This window comes from Cygnus olor, chromosome 19, assembly GCF_009769625.2.
Source record: "Cygnus olor isolate bCygOlo1 chromosome 19, bCygOlo1.pri.v2, whole genome shotgun sequence".
NCBI lineage: Eukaryota > Metazoa > Chordata > Aves > Anseriformes > Anatidae > Cygnus > Cygnus olor.
In genome coordinates, this window is record NC_049187.1 from 8,363,699 (window position 1) to 8,375,616 (window position 11,918).

Sequence of the window (11,918 nt, forward strand, 5' to 3'; positions counted from 1 at the left end):
ACGGGTGGCCTCCAAAAGGACAGCTCCTTGGCTTTATTATTGCAAAGAATACTTTATTAATTGCTTTTTTATTACAAATGATAGTTTTAGTAATTGTTAGCAGCCTGGTGGCAGCCGGGAGAGGAGCGGCTGGGATTGCACCGGGATGCAGCCCAGGGGTGAAGTTCCAAAGGGGCTCTCGCTTTCCACCGGTCCCTTCTCCTTGGGTCTGAGGAAGGTTGGAAAAGTGCCGGGAGCACCGAGGTGCGGAGTCCTTGTGGGCATGGCTGGCTGCCAGCCACCCTTGTCGTTTTGTTAATGGAGGAGCTAACAAAATGATTGCAGGTAACGCTAACGCGGCAGAGCCCCGTCACCGTCCGAAAGGTTTCAGCTGCGTCATTATTATATTTATTTCTGCGGCATCTTATTTGCCCTTGGGTGTAACAGGATTGGGCTGGTGTTGGTTGCCTTTTCAGCTCTTTAGTGAAAAGTTGGATTTATTTATTTATTTTTGATGAAAAGGCATCAAGTCCAGTTTTTAATGACCTGATGTAAAGTAAGGGAACGAGAGCACGGTCTTGGTGCTGGAGGTCTGGCACTCCGATGTCGAGCTGTTAACGCCCTCTGTAGATGCGCGGGGTGCTGGGTTTGGCCCCGGGGTGTCCTGCTCTGAGACAGGGCCAAACCTGTACAATGGGCCCAGACCTGCAAATTCCATGGTTAGTCGAGAAATGGCTTTAGCAGAGGAACTGTCCCATGATGTAAACCCTGCAAATGCAAATAACCAGGTTCCACTGGAGAACGCCATCAGCGTTACTTCACGTCCTGCAGCTCCCCTGGCTAGCTGGGATTTCCTTTGCCATTTTTCCCAGCTTCTCAGCGCAAAAACCTCTTGCAGAAAGCGTTTCCTTTTTCCTGGTCCTGTGTGGTTTTGGGGAGGGAAATGCTGGGAATTGGGATGCCTGGTGTGGGGAGAAGTTTGCCCATGGTCCTGGCAGGCTGCTCCTGCAGCCGGGGCTGTCCGTGCCCTGTTTTCCTGGCCATTGCTAATTCCAGACACCTATTCTGCAGAGGTGTAGGTATATATTGATCTTCCCAGTGACTGACATCCAGATAATTCACCTGCTCCGACCAGCAGGGACCCTGAGAGCTGAGAAGCACATCATTTTCTGCCCCGAGGCTGTGAGATGAAAGATGTACCAGTGTTAATTGTAAATGAAAATCCTCCGCTTGAACTTTCCGGCTGTGAAAGGGGAAGGGGAGATGTAAGGAACCTCTCTGAACTTCCCTGTCCTTTGGTAATTTTACAAAACACTTTAATGTTAGAAATTAAAAGAAACAAATAGTTTTTATGACCATCTAGCCCCCTTTTTTTTCCTCCCTCCACTCTTGATAACAAGGACCCGAGTGACGGACCGTGCCGTTTCCTCACTGATGCTGATTGCAGCCCTTCCCGGGGAAGAGCTTGGCAGCTGATTTCTGGATAAATGGCAGGAAAAAAAGATATTTTCTGCTTGGGCAAAACAGGGCTTCCACTGAAGAGCAGAAAATAAAGGAGCAGAAAGGGCAGAGAGCGCTTACCACGGGGCTGTGCTGGGAGGGGAAGGAGAGGCTCTGCGTACGGAGGCAGAAGGGATTACTCCCTGCTGGGGTTAGCCAGGGTGCCGGGATGAGCTAAATACCCAGACTCTCACCCAGGGCAGGGGCGATCCGTGGGGCTGGACACATTGCAGGGGGATTTGGGATGGTCCCAGAGAGGTACCCGTGGGACACAAGCTGCAGGGTGCCCCAGCACCGGGCCCCACGGACACCCAGAGCCGCCTGACCTCATGCTCCGTGCCATGGAGCTAGGGAGAAGAGAGAAGCAGCCCAAGCAAGGCGAGCGAATGCAAATGTGTTTCCACTTAGCTGGTCCGCCGAGGCCAAATGATGTAACTCCTGCGAAGCCCTGCAATATGTTGGCAGGAGGAGCCTAGTGACAACTCCAACTGTAAGTTCCTGAGCTAACGAGCAGAAAAGTTGAACAAAAATTAAAAAAAAAAAAAAAAAAAAAGAGGCTTTTTCTTTGGCTTAACATCATGACCCTCCCCGGGACTGTTCTGAGCAGAGGAACAGCACACTGAAGGAAAAAATCCAGCCCCAGAATATGCTGGCTCTGCTCCTCTGGGTCTAACGGGGCGAAGCCAAGGGGTCAACACCCCCTGGGAAAAGCGTTTCAGGCTGGCAGAGCCGGGGGCTTTGCTTGATGCCAAAGCAGGTCCCTGCTCCAGGAGAAGCTCCGCTGCCATCCTGTTCTCCAGCCCTTATGGAGTTAACCGCAATTATTGTTATTAAGGGTGGGTTTTTCTCTCTCTCTCTCTCTCTGTGTTACTAGCAAAGAATGTTTTACTACAGCTCTCCACACAGCCACCAGCCTCCAAATGGACCATGTTACAGTAGAGCTAAATATCGTGTCAGGGACCATGTGTTTCTTGTAAGATGGGCTTGAGCCATGACTCCGTAGGAAACTGTTTATCTCTCTCCCCCCTCTTGCTGCCTTCATCCTCCCATGGGCTGCGTGGACGGCCGGAGCGCTGCGATGGGAACTTTCCCGGGGATGCTGGAGGATTTTTTTTTGCATGCAACCCGTGCCTGCGGTGAGGAGCGAGCTCCGGGTGGGATGTGGTGTCTGCCTGCCTGCTGGGTGCCACTGCAGTCCTGCCGTCCCCAAAAGGCTCAGGGGTGCTCCGAGGCACTGCCGCAGAGTAGCCAGCACCACTGCTGCAGGCTGGCTCAGCACCACAGATGCCTGGGGAGCCCTCTGCTAGAGGGTTTGGGAGGAGGCTGCCACTGCGGCGTGGTGCTGATGTGCGTGTGCGCGTGTTTCAGAGGGAAATGTGGCCACCCTCAGAGTCAAGGTGCAGGTGAAATACTTTGATTTGCTGGAAATGCTGATGCCTGCGGGGTGGGTTGTAGGGCCAGCTGATTACAGGAGTGGAGCAAAATCTCTGAAAATTGCTTTATCGGCGCAGAGCAGAGCAGCCCCTCCAGGTGCTGGCCGTGCTGTCGGCTGGACACTGCTGGCACCATGGGCAGGGGGAAGGCTTGGTGCCACATGAGGGGGCACAGTGAGCAGGGGTGACCCCCTCCTGCAGGTCTGGGCCTTGTTCCTCCCCTGCACGGCTCTGCAAGAGGGACGGCAGGGAAATCCGAGCCCCTCTCATGCCTTCCTCTCGCTATCTGTCCATCTCGACGCCATCCCAAGACACAGAAAAGGCACTTTTCCTTTTTACTGTCTCTGCTCTCTCCTGGCCACTGATCTGCACAATAGCATAATTGTATATAAACATCTGATTTCTTTTACTTTGCCTCAGTAATAGCTTGTAGCAACCCTTTCCAACATCTATTCATACTGTGCTATATATTAGATCCAGACTTCATATCCACAAATGTGACTATCTTCAGAAAGTGGGGAAAGGCTGAACACAGATCAAACGTTCACCCTCTGGTCAATTTTAAACACAGGATAAATTTAGCAAGGGCTCTTTCTTCTAAACACCTTGGGGTTTTCTCTCTGTGAGATGCTGTAGCTGAGGCCCTGCTCGATCAGACTAATGATCTCCCAACAGCAGCAGAACAGAGACCCAGCAGGTCCTGATCTCCTCGCTTTATGGGGGGAAAACACGGGCACCAAAGAAGAGCTGACTGCTGCAACATCTCCCAGTAGCCAGCTGGGGGGGAGCAGCCACTGGGGTGGGTTTCTGATGGGAACGCTGCTGAGATGCCGGCTCCTTGCATTTGCTCCTTGTAACACAGGGAGATTCCCAGAAGTGCAATTGCTGTCCCAGTCTTAAAGGCTCACACTTGGAATAGAAAGGTTTGACTCTTTTAGAAATGATTTTCCACAGTGACATTTTTTTTTCTGAATTATTCTGATGTAGACAAACGTGGGGGGCTATTCACTGAAGGTGGCTTGCCCTATTTCTTCCTTACCCATCTGCAGAGGCAAAAGCAGAAATCAGCTAAAATAAAGCAAAAATATAGCTAAAAATAAACGCCGTGTGTAATTCCTGTTCCTTCCCACCATAAAACAGTAGAACTTTGGAGCAATTCTGTAAAACCAGCTCGTGCTAGAGCACAGCTGCCAGGCCTGGCCATGCTGGCACGCCGAGCTGCACTCAGGGACTGTGCCCTGCTTGGGCAAAGGCAGAGCCAGGGGAAGGCGCAGCACTTTCCATTAGGAAATTGTCTTTCTGCGCCCCAGAAGAAAAATCTGCACGGGCTATAATAACAAAAAGGCATGTTAACCCCGATCGTATTGCCGTGAATGAGAAAAACAGACAGGGTTAAATCTTCCAGCTGGTTATAATCTCTGGGAAGTGCCCCCTGCCTTTCCTTGTCGGGACATTGTCAGGGTACAGTTGCAAATTTTAAGATCATGTTTTTGCCAAAACAATTCATAAACCCGTGCCCTCGGTTATGTTCAGATTTTTCTGCCATTTCTCCATGGCATGCACGCGCTGTTAGCAGGCTGGCTGTTGTGCTGGGGCTGCTACAAGGCAGCTGTGACTGCTTTGTCCATCACATTGCTCCTGCAGAGTGATCTAGCAGAAGACACTTAATGAAAAAAGGACACTGAAGAATTTGGCTTGGAGAGAAAAACTTCATCTGAAGAATGGCTGGGGCTTTCTGGTAGGTTTTCATGCCTCCCAGGGCTGCTAAAAGCGGTCCAATTCTTCCTTCTCTTCAGCAGAAATAGCACTTCAGTGATTTCCTTGGTTCTGCGTTGCTTGCTGTTGGCCACTGGTCTGAACTGGGCTGGCTGAAGGAGAGTGAACACAAATTTTTCTGCTCCTGAAGGCTGGGATCATTAAAAAGCCTGAACTGTGCCATGGACAGGGCCAGCCCTTCGGGTGATAGCCTGCTTTACCAGCAGCCTGTGCCAGAATTTATTGGGCCGCAGCTGGGAATCTTTCTCTTTGATCCATCTCTGCTATTAAACAGCTTCTGATAAAACCGCCAGGCTCACCTCTAGGAGGGGAAGCCGAACAACCTAAATCTTGGAGCTGAGCAGCAGTGGGGAGCTGATCTTAAAACTGCATCTTCTCACCAGCTTCAAAAGCAAAGGAGCTCCTTTTATTGCATGGCGCTGCACTCCAGGAATGATTAAAGTGCTGTAAACGTGCACCTTTTTCATCCCAAACCTGTCTGCTGACAGGGAGCCAAGTACAACAAATCCAGTCAAAAGCATCATCCCTATCATGGGGCTAATTGTCGTTGCCTTGTTTCCCGAACAAGAAGAGCTGCAAGGAAAATAGAGCCTGGAGTTACACGCATATCCCCATACAGAAATAACCCCCCGAAAGAGAACTGAAAAGCCATCGAGGAGACAGCCTCCAAGCTGCAGACACAAACGGCCGAGTGGAGGAGATAGCTGGCTGGTGAGCTCTGGGAAATAATGCCCTAAAATCCTTCTGAGCCCATTCATCACCATGGCTTCAGTGATCATCTCAGCAATAAATTCCCTTATCATCCTATTGGAATTTGAGTTTAATGACCTGCCTGTTATTTCAGAGGGAGATGGACTGTAACTGGTGGGTAATTGGTAGGAAAAATTGCCAGTTATAGCAAAGATCTGATACCATCGGAGCAGTTACACCACGAGAGAGGGAGATTAGGGAGCTCGGCTTACCACAAGGGGCTTATTCATCCTGAATAAATTCATTAGCTGCCCAGAGCCATCCCCCTACACCCTCATTCCCCCTTCAGTGGCATCTTACCGTCAGCACTAACCCTGGTTTTCCCAGTGACCCTGGAATGAACGGCTCAGCAGAAGCTGTTATCAGTGCAGAAATGATCATAGCAATGATTAAACAGTCCTTTCCAAGCTCCAACAGTCCTTTCCAAGCTCCTATTAGTTTATGCATTTATTTTGGAGTTTTCTTAGGAACGACCACTGATTAAATGATTAAGAAATTACAGTAATTCTGTAATTTCTTAATCATTTAAATGATTCAGAAAGATTCTGCAAACACCTCTGTCCTGCAACATTTTTCGCAAGAAACCTCCCAAACTGTGGCTGCCGTAGGATCTACGTCCGGTTCTCTGCTGGAGAGACACAATGAGTTTATTACCATTTCTCCTTGCCACCTGCCGGACGGCTTCCAGTGTGCTGTGTGTAAATTACAGAGCCCACGTTTGCAGGGCAGCCCGCAGCCTCAACCAAAAATAGGACAACTGGCTTCTCTGGAGCGTGTCAGGGGAGAGCTCGAAGCAAGTCCAGAGGTAAAGTCTTGGCTCTGTTGCAAAGAATGATAGCTTTGCTGGGACTCGATGGGTCTGTGCCTTTCTCAAAAGTTACCTTCTCCTTCCCTGCTAACGGGACCGGCACCAGGGTCATGTTTTGGTGAGCACACCTGCTTTTTAAATTAGCTCCCTGGAGTATTCACAAAAACAAAGCTGAAAGGCATGGCCACAGGACTGAGTTTGCTACAGAAATACCAGCACGTATTCATAATAAAACATCTGTATTTTTTGCCCAGCTCTGGCTGTAACTTCCCGTCATGTCCTGTACCTTTCTGGGAAGAAAGAATGGGTGATGGTGGTGGGAAAATTGCTTCACCGAGCCAAAGGGGATTTTGCAATCACTTTCAACGGAGCCAGGGCTGCTTTTAACCCTACATATTCCCCATGTCTCTGTACAACCCTATGGGCTCTCCATCACTGTGGGCAGTGATGGAGGAGACGAAAAGCTCCTTTTTTATGAAAGTACACTCTGGAGGGCATGCAGGTGTTGGAGATGGCCCTGGTTTGGGGGAAGGAAACTGGCTTTCACTGCAAGGCGCAGGTAAGGAGCTCTTGTGGTGCCTCTCCCTGAACCACAAGCCTGGAGGTTGGATTTCTTCCCTGCATAAAGAGCTGTTAACTGCCACACCAGGAGTCGAGCCTGCGAATAATCCCAGCTCAGTGCACTCTGGTGCATGGGAGACTTCTCGTGCAAAAAGAGCATCAGCAGAATGAATCGAGTGCCGCTGTAGTGGCCACGTTCCCACGTGCTCCTCTTGGCTCACCAACGAGGAAGCCAAGATATCATGTAGAAGCGGTTTTGAAAACACTTTAATCGATTTAATCCATGGCCAGAGCCCTTCCAGCCGCTGTTTGGCCCAGGAAGGTATTTCTTCCCTGTGCCCAGGGGTAGCCGAGGTGACCTCCAGCCGCGGCCCCCCAGGCTGCAGCACTGTGCCCGGGCAGCGTGTGTTTGCTGCTGGCTGTCAAGGCCACGCACAGGAATGAAAGCTTTGGCGATGGCCTGAACCAAGCTTCAGTTTCTTCCTGCCTCATTGAAAGGCATGTTGTTTACCGCAGGCAAATTGGAGATGAACGTGCAGCAAGAGCCCAGAGAGTTCATAAAAACAAAACAAAAAACAACAAAACAAAAAACAACAAAATAATAGCAATACAATGTTCCTGCAGGAAAGGTTTTCTTATCTTGATTTTTTTTCCCCTTTCTCTGTCTCTTTTTTCCCCCCATCTTGGACTAATCACTACCAGACCGGGAACCTTCAAACAGATTTGTTTGGAGACTTGGCATGGGCTCATGGTGGCTGGAAACCTTCTCACTGTTCCTACGAAAAACAGAGCCTGGTTGGAGGGGAAGGAGGGCTCCAGAGCTAGAGTTAGACCCAAGCAGCATACGTTGCAAATGAGCTGGGAAGTGGAAAACTGCCTGAAACATCTCTGGCCCCTTCCCCGCTCATCTACAGCACAACTGCTTTGCCTTTGCCTTGTCGGGGCTGAGCTGCAAATGTTGCAAGGACGAACCCAGCAGCCTCCTGCGGTTTGTTCTTTGCATGTCCGCGAGGCGGCTTCCAAAATAAGTTCAAACACTGTCGGTTTCGTCTCCAACAGCCCTTGGGCAGCGCCGTGCAGGTCTGCAGGGAAGCCTGGGGGCTCCTCAGCACCGAACAATGTTTGTAGTCCCTCTAACACTGCCCCTGACCCTGCCGCTCTTCCTTCTCATGCCTATGCACCCAGGCATGACATGGCTGGAAAATGGGGTGTTACGGGGTGGGGTCCTCAGGAGAAATGGGTTGATGGGCTCCTGAAAGCTGGTGAGGAACACCCCCCCCAGGGCTGCTACAGTCCGGAGCAGCTCAGCAGCCCCAGCTCTGGGGCTCTGCTTCGGGCTGGGGGTTGCGCTGGTGGAAACTGAGGATTTAACATAGAATCACAGAATCATTAAGGCTGGAAAAGACCTCCAAGACCATCTGGCCCAACCATCACCCTACTGCTAATGTCACCCACCAAACCATGTCCCTAAGCACCAGCTTGATTGAAAATCTCAGCCACAAACAGTGGAAATTCCCCCAAAAGGGTCGCATCCAGAGGGGCTGTCCCCTCGGGAGGAGGCAGGGATGATGCCTTATAGGATATATGGTGGCCATAGGAGTTTGTGAGTCACCTCGGTGGTGAACACACACTCATCAAGTCCTGGCTAACGGGTGCATCAGGACGTATACATAGATACATTTTTCTTTCGAATCTTTCTCTTTACCTTTTCACCCCTGAAGACATCCAAGCTGCTAACACTCCGAGGAGGATGACACAGCAAAAAAAAATAAAAAATAAAACTTTTAGCAAGAAATAGAGAAATGAGATTTGCATATGTTTTTCTGGGAAAAATATCAAGTTTTTCTTGTTAGAAACTGTGTTGGAAACCAGCTTGTAAAACTCTAAGCCTGACTCAAACACTGACTTGTCATGGGACCGTCACCTGTACCCATTGTTAACGGGGACTCCTCAACTCTATGTCCAAGAGGAAAGATTGCTGTCAATATCTTAGTGACAGGTTTGTATTTGGGGAAGAGCAAATCCTGGTCAGGAAGACGGCTGGAGAAGCTTTCCCTGCATTCAGCGGCCGGTGAGGGAACATTGTGGAACACAGCATTGCCCCTGCTTGCTGTGGAGCTGTTCCCAAGGGGCTGGGATCCCGAAGATAAATGACCTTCAGAAAGCTCGGGGGTTCAGCTTGGCGAGGAGAAGAACTGCTGGTGTCTATCCCAGCTCTGCAAACCCGATTTTCCGCTTGCGTGCCTGATTATAAATCAGCGGTAAGTGTGCTTATGCTGACACGCCAGGTTTCCCCTGGATGCCGTTCTGTAGCCACACGCTCCTTCGGCCACAGGTGACTCGATCTGATGAAGAAACCCTGGAGGGAGGCGCTTTGGCAGGTGCCGGCGGGCGATCCTCTTCGATTAGCACCGCGCTGCTTTTTGGCCTGAGACGCTCGGACCAACTGCTGAGGCAGAGAGATGCCAGCAGAGACTGCGACCCAGCAGAGACCCAGCCAGTGGGAATCCTGTCTGCAGAGCTCCTCGAGTCTGTAAAACTGGGTTAGGAATCTCTTAAGAGGTTTTTGATTAATGTAAATTCCTTTTTTTTTTTTTTTTTTTTCCAGCAAACTAAAGCTTCGGTTTATATTCATGTCCCCTAGAGGCTTAATCAGTCTGAGGTTTCCTTGCTGAGAAGTATGCACACAGCTCTTCTTTTTGCTTCCATTTAAGCAGGACAGAGAGCATCCTAGTGCCTATCCTTCTGAGGAAGCTGAGGCCTCATCCCACGAGCCAGAGCCACCAGCATGCAGCACAAGTCACGAGAAGAGCAAGGCAAGCACTCCAGGCAAACTGCTGCAAACTGCACAAAAGGAGTCATTTGGAAACTGGGGCAAAAGTTGAAACAGGATTTAATTTTATCTGAATTGATTCATCTGTCCCTAATTAGTAATAGCTTCCTAATGCGTGACGTAAGTATATGTAGAGTTTTTTTTTTTTTTTTTAATGAATAACTTGGCTAGGATAAAATATTGCCATTCTCAGATTGTCTCAGATAGTTCTTTTTATATGCCAATAGAGATTTGTGCAGTCTAAGATGAAAAATACATGAGATCCCATCGTCATACAAGCTGAAGACTAAAATTCTGGATCCTGTCTTGTTCCCAACTTACTGTAGAAAAAAAAAATAAATCAGAACATCTTGCATTTCCCCTGTTTTAATACCTGTGGTTGCTCTTACTGAGCAAGGACCCCCAGGTTTCCAGAACTGCACAGTGCATGATGCTGTGCAGAGGGATAGTGCACAAAAACTGCCCCGTATACCCACGTGCAGGCTGTGATTGTTCTGAAAGCCCAAAGTCCAGATGGCAAAAAATGGTCGTGTTTAATGACATTTCAACAGAACAAATGAAGCAACCGGTTAAATTAAAAATCCACATTGTTCACTTTCTCATGGGAACAATGTGAAATTCCTGATTTTTCTGTTTCAGGATGAACACTCTACCTGCCCCGCATTATTCTCTCTTTCTGTCCCTCATTTCCTCTCCCCTTTACTCCCATGGCTCCGGGGACTGGAAGAGCTGGGAAGCTCCCCAGGTGGCAGGGATGCAGGAGGAGGAGCGATGCCTGTGGCTTGTATTTTAGGTCAAAAGCAGGACCACGAGCAGCAGTACGAGGAGGCTGCCTACCAGCTCCGATGCTGTATGGTCTCGCTCTCCCAAGCCCTCCCGTGGGGCTGGCCGTGAGCTAATCCCTCTCACCTCATCACACACCGGCTTCCCCTCATCCATATCCTTCCTTTGTTCCTAGTCATACCTCCTTGTACCATCCAGCATATTTCATCTCAATCCTTTGTGTCCACACCCTTGAAATCCTTCCAGGCTGCTATCATGTCCACTTCTCTAACTCACCTCTCCAAGCCAAGCTATACATCCAGGCTCTAATCCTACCCCATAAATCAATCCTGCTGGGGCCCTGACCAGTTTCTGAGATTTGCACGAGCTGTGCAACTCCTTCACTTCTCCTCTCCCAACATCAATACAAGTCCGGAGGCTTACAGCAGGGCGAGGGGGGAATCGGGTTTCTGGGCTAGTTTTATAAGCGGGGTGGAAGACGGAGCTGGGGGACGCTCTGCACCGTCCCCGCCTGGTGAAGAACCGGGGCAGGACACGTTGAGCAGATGCTGGTTCTGGACTGCAGATGAGGGCTGAGTTACTGTGTTCACAGCACATCTTTGATACACGTCCAGCTTTTATCAGATGGTTCCACTCAAGGTTTGGCACAGCTGATGCAAAGGGAAGGCCAGGAAAGCAATCGAGCGGCGTGAGCAGCTCAAGCAGCCCCGCGCAGGAGAAGGGCCCCGGCTTGGGGTGGGGGCTGTCACCGTCCCCCCGCTACCCGGGCTGAACGGGGGGCTTCCCCCACTGCTCCCACTCTTCCAGCACCTACACGGCTCTAACATTTGCCCCTGCATGCGAGATTGCTGATGTGTTTATGGTGTTTGCAGCTCCCAGCACCCCACTGCCTCCTGCCACATCACGCCGTGCCGCAAGCAGCTCGGCCACGCAGCGCAGCTGTAGGTTGGAGTGTCTGGGAGGACAGAGAGCATGTGAGCAAGTTTTTGGAGTTAAAAGACTGGTCCTCGGGTTTTGGCTTCGGATGACCTGTGCTCCTAATGCACTCTTCACTTAATTCTCCCCTGCCAGTGCAAACGCTCTTATTTATGAGGTTGGTAATCACTTTCTATCAACACGCTCTGGAAATCTGCTCCTTCCGCAAAGCATTCCTTCAAGTAAATCCTTCCCCATGAATATTCCCAGCCCAAGCCGAGTCCAAGGCCTGCTCAGGGCATACGAGAGGGCTTTCAAAGGACTCCCACCAAGCGCGGTTGGCTCAGACCCAAGCGCACACATCCACGCCCATAGAGCTCTGTTACAAGTGGCCCCACGCTCGCAAGAAGGAAACCAAACCTTTCCCAAAGTCCTTACGAGCTGTTTTGCCATCCTTTTCCTGCACACAAGCTGTGGGGTTTTACCTCTCAGGAGGAACCTCAGGCAGCACACATAGGAAGGGCTGTGCTAATTTAAAATCCTCCCCAAACACCGAGTTTGGTGTCTTTTTTCTTCCTTA

The 11,918-nt window shown here is 50.1% G+C and overlaps 1 long non-coding RNA gene across 2 annotated transcripts; it reads left to right on the top strand.

The window, feature by feature from the left end:
* The first annotated feature begins 2,229 nt into the window (after positions 1-2,229).
* Positions 2,230-9,992, top strand: LOC121057239. 2 transcript variants are annotated; one of them, XR_005813724.1, is made up of 4 exons: positions 2,230-2,315; positions 9,143-9,350; positions 9,525-9,760; positions 9,868-9,992. It is a non-coding gene; the product is annotated as an uncharacterized LOC121057239 (long non-coding RNA). The 2 variants fall into 2 exon arrangements; XR_005813723.1 differs by having other exon boundaries at positions 9,525-9,992.
* Positions 9,993-11,918: the final 1,926 nt, after the last annotated feature.